Source organism: Choloepus didactylus, chromosome Y, assembly GCF_015220235.1.
Source record: "Choloepus didactylus isolate mChoDid1 chromosome Y, mChoDid1.pri, whole genome shotgun sequence".
Taxonomy (NCBI): domain Eukaryota; kingdom Metazoa; phylum Chordata; class Mammalia; order Pilosa; family Megalonychidae; genus Choloepus; species Choloepus didactylus.
The window spans coordinates 4,292,187-4,303,524 of NC_051335.1; the positions used below are offsets into that span (position 1 = coordinate 4,292,187).

An 11,338-nucleotide genomic window follows, 5' to 3' on the forward strand; every position below is an offset into this window, starting at 1 on the left:
AAAAGCTCTTTTCAGAGCTGTGGGCCTGTACATGGAAAGAGCTGTGGACAAATTAGAAAAAACTGCATTTCACCGTTCACTTAATTTCCCTCATGCTAACCGCTGCTCCTTCAAATTGCCAGGGTTTGCCAATATACCGTACCAAAATATACATTAACAAAGTTAGTTTTGCAAGCTGGTCTCATATCTGTTGTATTAAGACAGAAGCCTTTTTAACATAGCAAATACATTAGAAATTGTAAGTGATTTGGGGGTGTTTTGTAATTGTAAATTCAGAGGGTGAATATGAGCCGGGGTAAAGCTTGTTAAAATATGCACTAATTGGGCTGCGGAATAAAGACTTGGGATTTTTATTGATCGAGACAAGAAATTACATGGTTTGAACAGACGGAAATTTGGGCTTGCTGTTGAAGAATGGAAAAGGATACTAATACATCCGATTATATACTCAGGAGGAAGTAGGAAGACAGGCAAGATTAAGAGCCATCTTGATCTAAATGCTGTGTTTTACAGGATATACTGTGCTGTGATATACAGGAAACAGTTGTTTGGTTGAAGATGAAAAATTATAAGCAGCACCCACGGGGAATCCAGAATTAATAGAACAAACATACTCCCAATGAAACTTCCTTCATTATGACCCATATTAAGGAATTCGTTGATATCCTTAACAGTGGCCTCAAAACAGTACAGAAATAGCTAAAAACTAAAATGTCAACAAGCAATATCTATCCAAGCTCCTTGGACTATGAAAATAATATTCTAATTCATCTAGATTTATCTGGGTGTACCCTTTTCCAGGATACCGCCTTTTCTCTTTCGAAATGGAAACCTTCAAAACTGGCAATTATGTTAATCACCCGGAAGCTGGGAACAACCAATGAGAGCAGGCCACGCCCCACATTGTGATCTCTCAGCCAATGAAGAACCATGGCCAACACACACAGGAATTGGCCCAAACTGTGGAAAGGGATATCTGGCTTTGCAATAAGGGCCGTCCTGTGACGTCCTGTCTTGGAGATTGTACTGGAAGGTGGTGTGGGTCTCTGCCTGCTGTTTTTTCTTTTCTTATCATTTCCTATTAATCAGGTTCTAAATTCAGAGCTGGGAGTGGGCATGTCTCTTGCCTCTTCCATCAAATTAAGGGTATGGTGGTGATATGGTGATCAACTAAGAAAAAATTTGGTTGCCTCCTCTTTTTTGCTCAACTTCTTTGAATGCTGATGTAGCTTCATTTTTCCTCATCCAAGCACATGTGCATGACCAAATAAAGCCAATCCGCTTAAACTTGCATAGTGATAACTCCGTCCCCAGTGTAGTGGCCAATAAAATGGGATTCGTTTTTTCTCTGCCCCATCATCACGCCCCTTCACTCTGATCAGGGGCCACCATTGGGCTTAAGAAACGAATCAAGTCTGGGTGAGTGGAGGCTGGCAGAGGAGAGGAAGCTTGGCAATGTGACTATATATTCTTTCTCCTTATTAAGAGGGATTTAAATAAATCTAGGATCATAGATATGACAAGATAGCCCCTGAGCAGACATTAGGGGAGCAGGAGGGCATCAGGACTCCCCACCATGGAGTCATCAAACAGGTTGTGCCCATGCTGCCAGGTGGCATCTGAGGGTTTTCATGTGGGCAGTCCTGACACTCACAGCCTCTGCTGTTGCCACGTGATTGTTCTGAAATCCTGAAACTTGCCAGTGATTTTATTCTGCTTCCAGGTCTTCCTTCACAGGGGTTATTGTGAATAACAGCAGCCTTTGGTAGGTGTAGTTAAGGAGGGACCATATCTCTTTGGAGGAATTTATGCTTGATGAGGTTTTCTGACACGCAGCACTGGGAATGTTATGTAAGAATTAATAATAGGCACAGTTATCATGTGGTTGAAACAATTAAACTGGCATTGTGAATTCTATGGATTCTAGAAATGGGGAGAATTTTCCCTAAAGGGATGCAAGACAGGTGGTAGGACTTATCTATGCTTGATGTAACGTCAAGACCCAGGGAGCTTTGCTGACTCTCACTCCAGCATGGACCAGATATGGTACTAGCCTTTGAGCTTTTGGGCCTATCATTTGCTGGAAAAACTATGCATCTTTGCATTAACCTGCTTGCTGGAGAATATTTTCAAATAAAAGGAAAACCACTATTGATTTGTTTCACCTTCTTCAAACTCCGTTGTGTAACTAATCAAAATTAATATGCATTTGCATATTATTTCCTTAACCAAATACCGACAGCTGGGGATGGCAGATATGTCAGTTGCTGCTTCTGCTTTTTGACCTCCTAAATTCTATCTGTGGCTTCAAGCCTTCCCTGTTTATGATGGTGTAGGTACATCCTCTTGTAGGCATGAAGGAGAGGGACAATTTACAGCAGAAGGTCTGGTGTGAGGGACCCTAAAAGAAGAGGACCATGAAGAATATGTGAAAGCTTGGTGGCTTTAAATTAGGAAGCACAGCTATGAGTGCAGGCCCTGGCCCAGTTCACACCCTAATTTCTCCTTTCTGCCTATCAGTGTGTCCATTTGTCTATGTCCAGAGCCCAATCTGTGGTAGAAGATGACTGCAACGGTTAGAAAATGTCATGCCACTTCAAGGGTGATGGCTCTGGTGTAAAGAATAGGGATCATCGAAATGGAGGAGTTACCCTCCTGGGCATAAAGCAAGCTGAATGCAGACCAAAAGTCTGCCACTCTAGCCCAGTGAACAAAGGATTGGGTTGTATGGATAACCCTGTGCCTGGCACCCAGCAGAATGTCAAGAAGTGTTTACTAAAACATCCTTTGTGGAAGGACAAGGAGGGCTGCTCGTTTTTGGACACTCCTTTCATAGAGAGGTCATGTCTGTTTCTCCTTCTTTTATTAAAAAATGCAATTTTATTGAGATATATTCATACACCATATAATTGATCCAAAGTATATAATCAATGGCTCACAGTATTGTCATAGAGCTGTGCATTCATTGACGCAATGAATTTTAGAAGATTTTAATTATTCCCAAATAAATAAAAACAATAAAAATAAAAGTAAAAAGGAACACCCAAAACATCCCATACTGTTTATCCCCCATTATTATTTATTTATTTTTTGTCTTTATTTTAATACTCATCTGCCAATACAGTGGATCCAGGCAGTGTCAGTCACAAGGTTTTCGCAATCATGTGGTCACACGATAAAAGCTATATAGTTATACAATCATCAGCAGGAATCATGGTTAGTAGATTACAGTAAAACAGGCATTCTCAATCCCAAGATGTTAGAACCTGGATCAACCCTCGGAGTCATGTCCAATGTAGGGCAGAGGGTTGTGAGTTCACTTGAAGAGTTGGCTTAGGAATACAAGCCACATATATGCAACAATAGAGGTTCCCTTGGGGTGACTCTTATGCATAGTTATAAGCAGACTTAGCTTCGCCGTTTGAGAGATAAGTTTCCCAAGGGCAAGCCTCCAGAGTGAGGGCTTGGCTTATTAAATTGGGAGCTCCTATTGCTTTGGAGAACAGCACGAATTCCCTGGGTGGGGAAGTTTAATAGTTCCATATTTTCCCCCAGTCTCCCAAGGGGATTTTGCAAAAACTTTTTTATTTGCTGCCCCAAATATTCTGGGATATATTGGGGTATTACATTAGCCTGAAAAGAATGACAAGATCTCATTCCCTAGCCTACATTCCATTTAACTACATTGTTTAAATAAACTGACCAGACAGGTTAAGTTAGATAGTGTGCTACAGAAAATATAAATTTTGTACCAAATAAACCTCTCTGCCCTTGTTCTCACACAGAAGTTGAAGTTTTAAAATACAGTGAATATCATCCTTTACCTGTTTTCTAATTCATATTAATCCTAACCAAGTCTGTTTCATTCATATAGCAAATTGATCTCTTTTTCAGCTTCTTTAGCAGTTGCTGTATGGAGTAACGCTGACTTTCAGAGCAGCAGTACTCTAACTCTGAGTGTCAGGTGTCACACAGACACCCAAATTTACAGAGAACTATGAGGTTATACACAAAGAGCTCAGCATCTCAGAATTTCGGAATAAATGTTAAACTCAGGAATAGATGTGACTGTTGTAAGATTTTACAATCTAGGAACCTTTACAATAAACCTTACTGAACATTCTGTACTCCTTAATCATTGATCGCCTAATGTCTGCCCCCAATCTATCCCCCAATAACCTATGTTCTTGAATTCAATTCTCAGAGTTTGCTCATTATAGTTATTTTATATTTGTGAGGACTTATATTTGTTGTTTTTTTTTTCGTTTCTGACTTATTTCACTCAACATACTATCCTCAAGGTTCATTCACCTAGTTCCATACCTCACAACTTCATTCCTTCTTGCAGCCGCTCAGTATTCCATTGTATATATACACCACAGTTCGCCCTTCCATTCATCGGTCAATGTACCTTTAGGCCACCTCCATCCATTGAAAATCGTGAATACTGCTGCCAAAAACCCCAGTATGCAAATGTCTGTTAGTGTCCTTGCTTTCAGTTCTTTCAAGTATATACCTAAACACAGGATTGCAAGATCACATGGCATCCCTACACCCAGCCTCCGGTGGAACTACCACACTGCCCTCCAGATGGGCTGCCCCATTCTACTTTCCTACCAACAGTGAATAGGTACATCCTTCTCTTCACATTTTTTTTCCAGCACTCCTATTTTTCTCATATTTTAAATAGCTTTATTCACACACCATACAATCCATCCTAAGATGGTTCCTGGATTAATCACATGGTTATACATTCACCACCACAATCTGCATGAGAACATTTCCATTTCTTCCACAAAGAAAGAAGAGGAAAAAAGTGAAGAATAAAAAATAAAAAACAAAATAAAATTGAGAAACAAGAACAATAAAACCAAGAATCACATACGACTCCCTTATATCCCCCACGTATTGACATTTAGCTTTTGTATATTGCCTGTTACATTTCATGGAAGTGTATTACAATGTTACTGGTAGCCATAGGTTCTAATTGCATTGATTATATTTTTCTATATACCATCCCATTTTCAACACCTTGCAATGCTGACATTCATTTGTTCTCCATCATGTGAAAACATTCTTATATTTGTACATTTAATCACCATCGTTGTCCACTCTAGCTTTCACAAAGCTTTACAGTCACAGTCCTTATCTTCTCTATCTCCTTCTGGTGTCATGCATGCCCATAGTCTTCCTCTTTCAACTGTACTCACAGACAGCTTTGTTCAGAGTACTTAAAGTATTGTGCTACCATGAAGCAGTATTGTGCTATTCATTTCTGGATCATTACAATCAATCTTGGTGAACATTCTATACACTTCAGCATCTTTCTGTCTCCTGATAGCCTGTGCCCTACAAGGCACATGGCATGTGAGTGGACGCTGTCTTGCAACTTCCAGAGCAGGCTCAAGGTCCACTATTTACCACTGAGTGACCCTAGACTGGTTTATATTTTTAGGGAGTTGTTTACAACTCTTATTGGGACAACTCATACGTGAAAAGGAAGCTTTGTTCCCTCTGGGAAAGGAAGACGACAAGGCAACTAGCACAGCTCGGCCTTAGCTCTAGATGGGGGGGTGGGGGTTTGTAAGGTCTCTGTCAAGAATGTGTAATCACAAGCCTGCACACATGTGGCTTTGGGGTTCAAATGAACCCTATTGGCATGGCACAATTAATTCCTGGTTGCAAACTCAGACATGTGGCTAAAGTAAACCGATTTCTTTCTGGAGGTATCTACCTCTAATTGAACCTTTAACAATAGTCCCACAGATAAAGCCCAACCAAACCTTCCCTTAATCCCCAGACAAGCCACCATCAGCACAGGCACTAAACTGAAGCTGGAGGCCTCCAAAGACTTGTTATCAGATGTGCATTACTAAAAAATGTTTTCAACATGTGTAAATACATGAGGAAAAAATAGGTAATTATTTTTTAAAAACAGGAAAGATTTTCTAGAAATAAACTACGGAGACAAAAAAAAATTAATTTCAAAGAAGAGATCAGACCCAGTTGGTTAGAGGATTAGTGACCTGGATACTGGACAGTGTTAATGCCTAAGGCGGGGACAGGTAAAAAACTGGGGAGGAGAGCAAAGGTGCTGCTTGAATACAGATTTGTGTTAAACATGCTTCTCAGAATACTGATGACATTCGTTAAAAGAAAAGAACTAGAATTTCAGTGTCCAAACTGGCATGGCAGGGAGTGTGTGTGTTTGTATCTGTGTATGTGTGTATGTGCATGTTTGCGTGTGCTTGGGGGCCGAAAATGAATAAAAGAATCAATGGATTGAAAAGACGGTATGAAATGAGAATTGAGAAGCACAGAAAAAGCAGAATAGGCAGGAACTGAAAGATAAGAAAGACAGATTAAATCCCCAAATAATAGTGCCTTAACAACTGCATTTGGCTTATACGCAACACATGAAAGACAGATAGTGGCACGGAGCAGGAATGTGACAAGAAATCTGTCAATCAGCATTGTTATTTGAAAGTCTTCATAACTATTAGACAATGAATTTTTAAAGAGTTTAACCACTGAAAAGGAGGCTATTTTCATTTGATTTGATTCCACTGCAAATGAGTAAATATCTACAATAGTTTTGGTCTCGGGACAACTGCACTTTTCAAAATTAGTAAGACCCTAAAGAGTTGTTATGTGGGTAATACCCATCAATACTTACCATAGAGAATAGCAGAACGGAAATTCAAATATATTTTTTATAATTATATATACAATATACAACATATTAAAATATTTGTATATCGTATGATAAAAGCTTATATTGTATATTATGCTTTTTTATGCAAAAGTAATGATTTAATGACTACAAGCAAGACAAAGCAATAGAATTGTGCTTCTTTTGCGGACTGGGGACAATGAAATGCCTAGCTACAATTTTTCCCATACCAACGTGAAACAATATTCATATAGAAGAAACACCCTCACAAATAACTGATGGGTGATGAACACACACCAAAGTTCAACCAAAGCAAAACACAAACTGAAAATTGTTGGGGTTATTCATATTTTAAGTTCAACATGCTCACTCTATTTAAAAATTAAAACCTGTAGAAGTCCATAATAAATTGCTTCTATTTCCAGACATTACTGAGACGGCATATAACCATTGTTTATGATTGTTAAAGTAAGTCTTATATTTGAAATTACTGTTATACCACGTATTAAAATAATTTTAGGTAAAATCCCTTCCTCCAGCAAATTGCTGGAATATTTAAAAATTTGTTTTAGAATTATAATGATAAATGTGTATTTTAAAAACACAATTCCATCATAACCCATGGAAAATGTACACATTATTTCCATAGCCCATAGTTAAATTTTTCTTTACTACAGCAATAAAATTCAAGAGTCAACATGTATTACTGGAGAGAGGTTGGGACTGTAAGGATTTGCCAATTGCTTCCAATGGAACAGAATTTAGAATTAGATATCCGCCTTAAAAATGTTCCATGCTGGTAAGGGAGGCTCAAATAGGGGGTATCCGCAAAGGTCGAACCAGTTGGCAGAATTTTAACAACCATTTCTGAGTGCATGAAGCACAATAATTTCTTATTGTATTTATAAATATATTATACAATGTAGGAAATGTAGGAATCAAAATGGCTAAATATGCCAGAAATTGTTATTCACAGTGACATGGCTACATAGAATGCATTATTCTATGCATATTCTTTTCATTTCTTGAAATTTCAAGATAAAAAGCACTTGTTTTCTACAGGTTCACAAAACAGCATAAAAGAACAGTCGAGGAGAATGTAATGTAGGCCTTAGTTGGATTAACAAACGATGGCCCAATGCTCATATCCACATTTCCAATTCAAACAATGGTTACAGAAACCATTTTGCATCTTTCCTAACACACACACAAAGAATCTTGCCTGCTTCTCCCCAGAAACCAACTCTTTATAAGAACAATCTTTTTCTTTTAATGCCCATATGAGTATGACATCCAGTCCATCTTTTATAGCCAAATTTAATGTCACTACAGAAGAAAGCAACCTGGACAACAGTCACATGTATTAGCATCTATTAAGCTGTAATGGCATGGAGAGATCTATATAAATCACGAGTTTAAAATTCTTCTCCTTAGCAGTCTCAGGTTTCAACCAGATGAAGTTGCTGAAGACCCAGTGACTGAAGATTTCCGAGGTTTGTTGGCAAAGGAAGATTGGTGGTTCCCGCTGGGGCTGCTGCTGGTTCCGTTCACGGTGCTGGAGATGTGGGGAAACTGGGGGTGCCGCGACTGGACAGGGGTGCTGGGGCTCGGCAGGCACGAGGAGGTGGAAGGGAGGCCTCCTGCGGGGCTGTGGGCCTTGTCGCTCCCAGAGTCACTCTCTAGGTTCCCAGAAGCCGTCAGTCCGTCTCTCTGGTGACTGATCTTCATTCTTTTACAAGTGGGTCGAACTCTGTATTTCCAAGGGAGCGGCCCATTCCTTCTCCAGGTATAAACGTAGGCAATATCCATCAGTGTATAGCAATCCTTTACAGGCTCCTCTTCGTACATGACATCAATCTGGAGAGTGTTAGGTATGTCCATTTTGCTCCTGAGAAACTTCCTCAGGTGCATCACAGTCATGGCGCGGGGCACCATAAGTACCTTTTATCATTCACCTCTTCCTTAGGTGTCTCTTTGCCTTTGTTTACTTTTCGATCCAATCTGTTCTGGTCAAAGAATTCAACGGATAAACTTACTGTCTCATCATCAGTAATAATTCTCTTACCTTCATCGGCAATGTCTTCTCTATCTTCATTAGCGCCATTGGCAGCATCAGCTGAAGGATGAGCTGCATAAAAGTCCCTTCTTCTCTTCATTTCATTTTTGAAGAGCCCTGAAACTAATTTGTATACAATATCTTGAAGAGTTTTATCTGACCTTGTATTTAGGAGTGGTCTGGTTTCATGAACGTGGACATCACAGATTGGACAGTACTTGCTGGTCTCCAAGTAACGCAGGATACACCTTTTACAGAAGGAATGTAGACATTCGATGATGGTGGTGGCGTCAATGAAGTACCCTCCACAGAGCACACACATCAGGTGGGGTTCAGCTCCGTGATTCTGATTCTGGCTGTTCGGTGAATGTCTGCTGGAGAAAAGACTCCGGAAAGCGCCGGCGGCCGGGGCGATCCAAGCAGCGGAAAGACAACGCGGGTTCGCCGCGGTGCCTCAAAGCGCGGCCGCGAGCGGAGCGGCCATCTTGGAGCAGCCTTTCCGCCGCCCCGTCGATGGGCGCCATCGGGAGCCGCCTTGCCGCGCTCAAGCCGCGGCCTCCACCGCTAACGCCCCGCCGCCTGGGCCCGCGCGGCGCTCTCTGCCCGCTCGGGGAGCGCGTGAGGCCGCGCAGCGACTACTTGTGCGGGCCCCGGATGGGGAGGTGGGGGCTTCCCGAGGCGGATCGCGGCGCCTGCGGCCCCATTGTCTCTACGAGGCTTTTAATGAATTTTAAAAACACGGCAAAAATCTATTTCATCATGCCAATATAAATTACATAGGAAAAATGCTTTCTCTACTAAAAAATAGGGAGGAAATTGGCACTGCCTTAGACATTTGAATGCCTCCTGAATAACTGGCGTGACAGAAGTCAGCTGGATTCATATACCTATTTCCACATTGTATTTGTCACCAGAGCACACGTCATAAACTTCTGGAAAGTTCCTCCACTCGCACCTGAGAGGATGGGCGTAAAAAACGTAAAAAGCACTAGCAACACATTTTTTTACCTTCCTGACCCCCCATAAAGGCTAACCTAGAGCAATAAGTAACAGAAAAAAAAGGTGGTTCAAAGCAAGCAACTGAACAAAACCCGCTATTTCCCCTCAACATAGAGTTAACATTACTTTCTTGGAAGAAAAAATATCTTCAAAGTCAGCAGAATGCCACAAGTCCCAAACTAAAGGAGATCAAACATTGGTGGACCACAGGTCTTTTAAGGAAAACTTTGGCGGCTCTGAAAAGAACCTTTGGGTTTGATGCTCAGGTGCTCCTGAGGCAGCTCATTTGCGGCTCCTGTACTTCAGGACGGCCTTGGTGCCCTGGGACACGGCGTGCTTGCCCAACTGCCCCAGCAGCAGCAGGCAGACGGCGGTCTGGATGTCTCTGGAGGTGAGGGTTGAGCTCCTGTTGTAACGGGTCAGGCGAGCAGCCTCATCCGCGATGCGCTCGAAGATGTCCTTTGCGAAAGAATCCATGACACTCAAGGCCTTCTGAGAAATGCGAGGTCAACTTGAACCTGCCTCAGCACCTTTGTGATGTAGGTGGCCAACGTCTCCCAGCGGCTTTCGCTTCTTCTGCTTCGGGGCCTCAGACTTGGCTGACTCTGGTTCAGAACCACTCTCCTCAGGCTCGGGCTCAGCCATCTCAGCATCCGGATCGGCCTGCTCAGAATCTGGAACGATAGTCTCTGGATGCTGAATGGCCTCCTCAGGTACTGCATGGGGCTTCCCGGTACTGGGGCCTGCCGCCTCAAGATCTTCTGTGTCAAGGTGCACCTCAGAAGGTTCAGCCATGATAGAAAGAGACTCACACTACCGTAGAAGAAAAAATAATGGTGGCGGGTAACAGAGGTTGGCCGCTTTATATACCCAGCGTTCGCTGCCGTCAGAGTAACCTCAACATCTGATTGGATGTGATGCAAAACCTCAAAGCCTGTCAAAAGCCACAGCATGTTAAATGCGGTTGGATAGCCTGCCTCTTTGGCATCACATCAACCAGTCAGGATGCGAGGGGTTTTCTGAGGCGGTAAGCTTTCTGTTGGCTTTACGAATAAATCTTTGAAACGTTGCCGCCCAGAGCAAAAGGTCATTGCACAAGAGAAGATGCTTAACGCCTACACTAAAAGCCCCTCAACTGTAGAAAGGTCAGCTTCAGCCTTGAGAGAGACTGACCTCAACAATCCGGATCCTTAGCGGGAGAGGCATGATACCGGCTCGCTGACTGGAGCAGGAACTCTATGTCTTGGGGGTGCAGAGTGGCCCGGGAAAACTAGGCACCTCGCTGACCGGAGACAGACTACGTGTGTGGTCAAAAACCTCAGCGAATCCAAAAGAGAAGAAATGGCAAACCTGCACTCTTCCAAACACATAACACAAACAGACGGGAATATTGTTCAGCCTTAAATATGTGCTCAGCCAACAGAGGACCAGCAGTCTCTAAGCCACACCCATCAGCCCAAGGTGGGCAAAGGTGACTGGGCTGAGCCAATAAGAGCCTTTTTGTGATACTCAGCCGTGGACATAAAGGAGAACTGTGGTGGGTTTCTTTGGTTGTTTTGGCTTCTGTCTTTGTTTCAAAGCATTTAGAGCTGAGTGTGGGACTTCACCTC

At 42.1% G+C, this 11,338-nt stretch overlaps 2 pseudogenes; both read right to left on the reverse strand.

The window, feature by feature from the left end:
* Positions 1–8,119: 8,119 nt before the first annotated feature.
* On the reverse strand, positions 8,120–9,433 carry LOC119523982 (annotated as a pseudogene).
* A 577-nt stretch (positions 9,434–10,010) lies between these two features.
* On the reverse strand, positions 10,011–10,523 carry LOC119523983 (annotated as a pseudogene).
* Between the last annotated feature and the right edge of the window lie 815 nt (positions 10,524–11,338).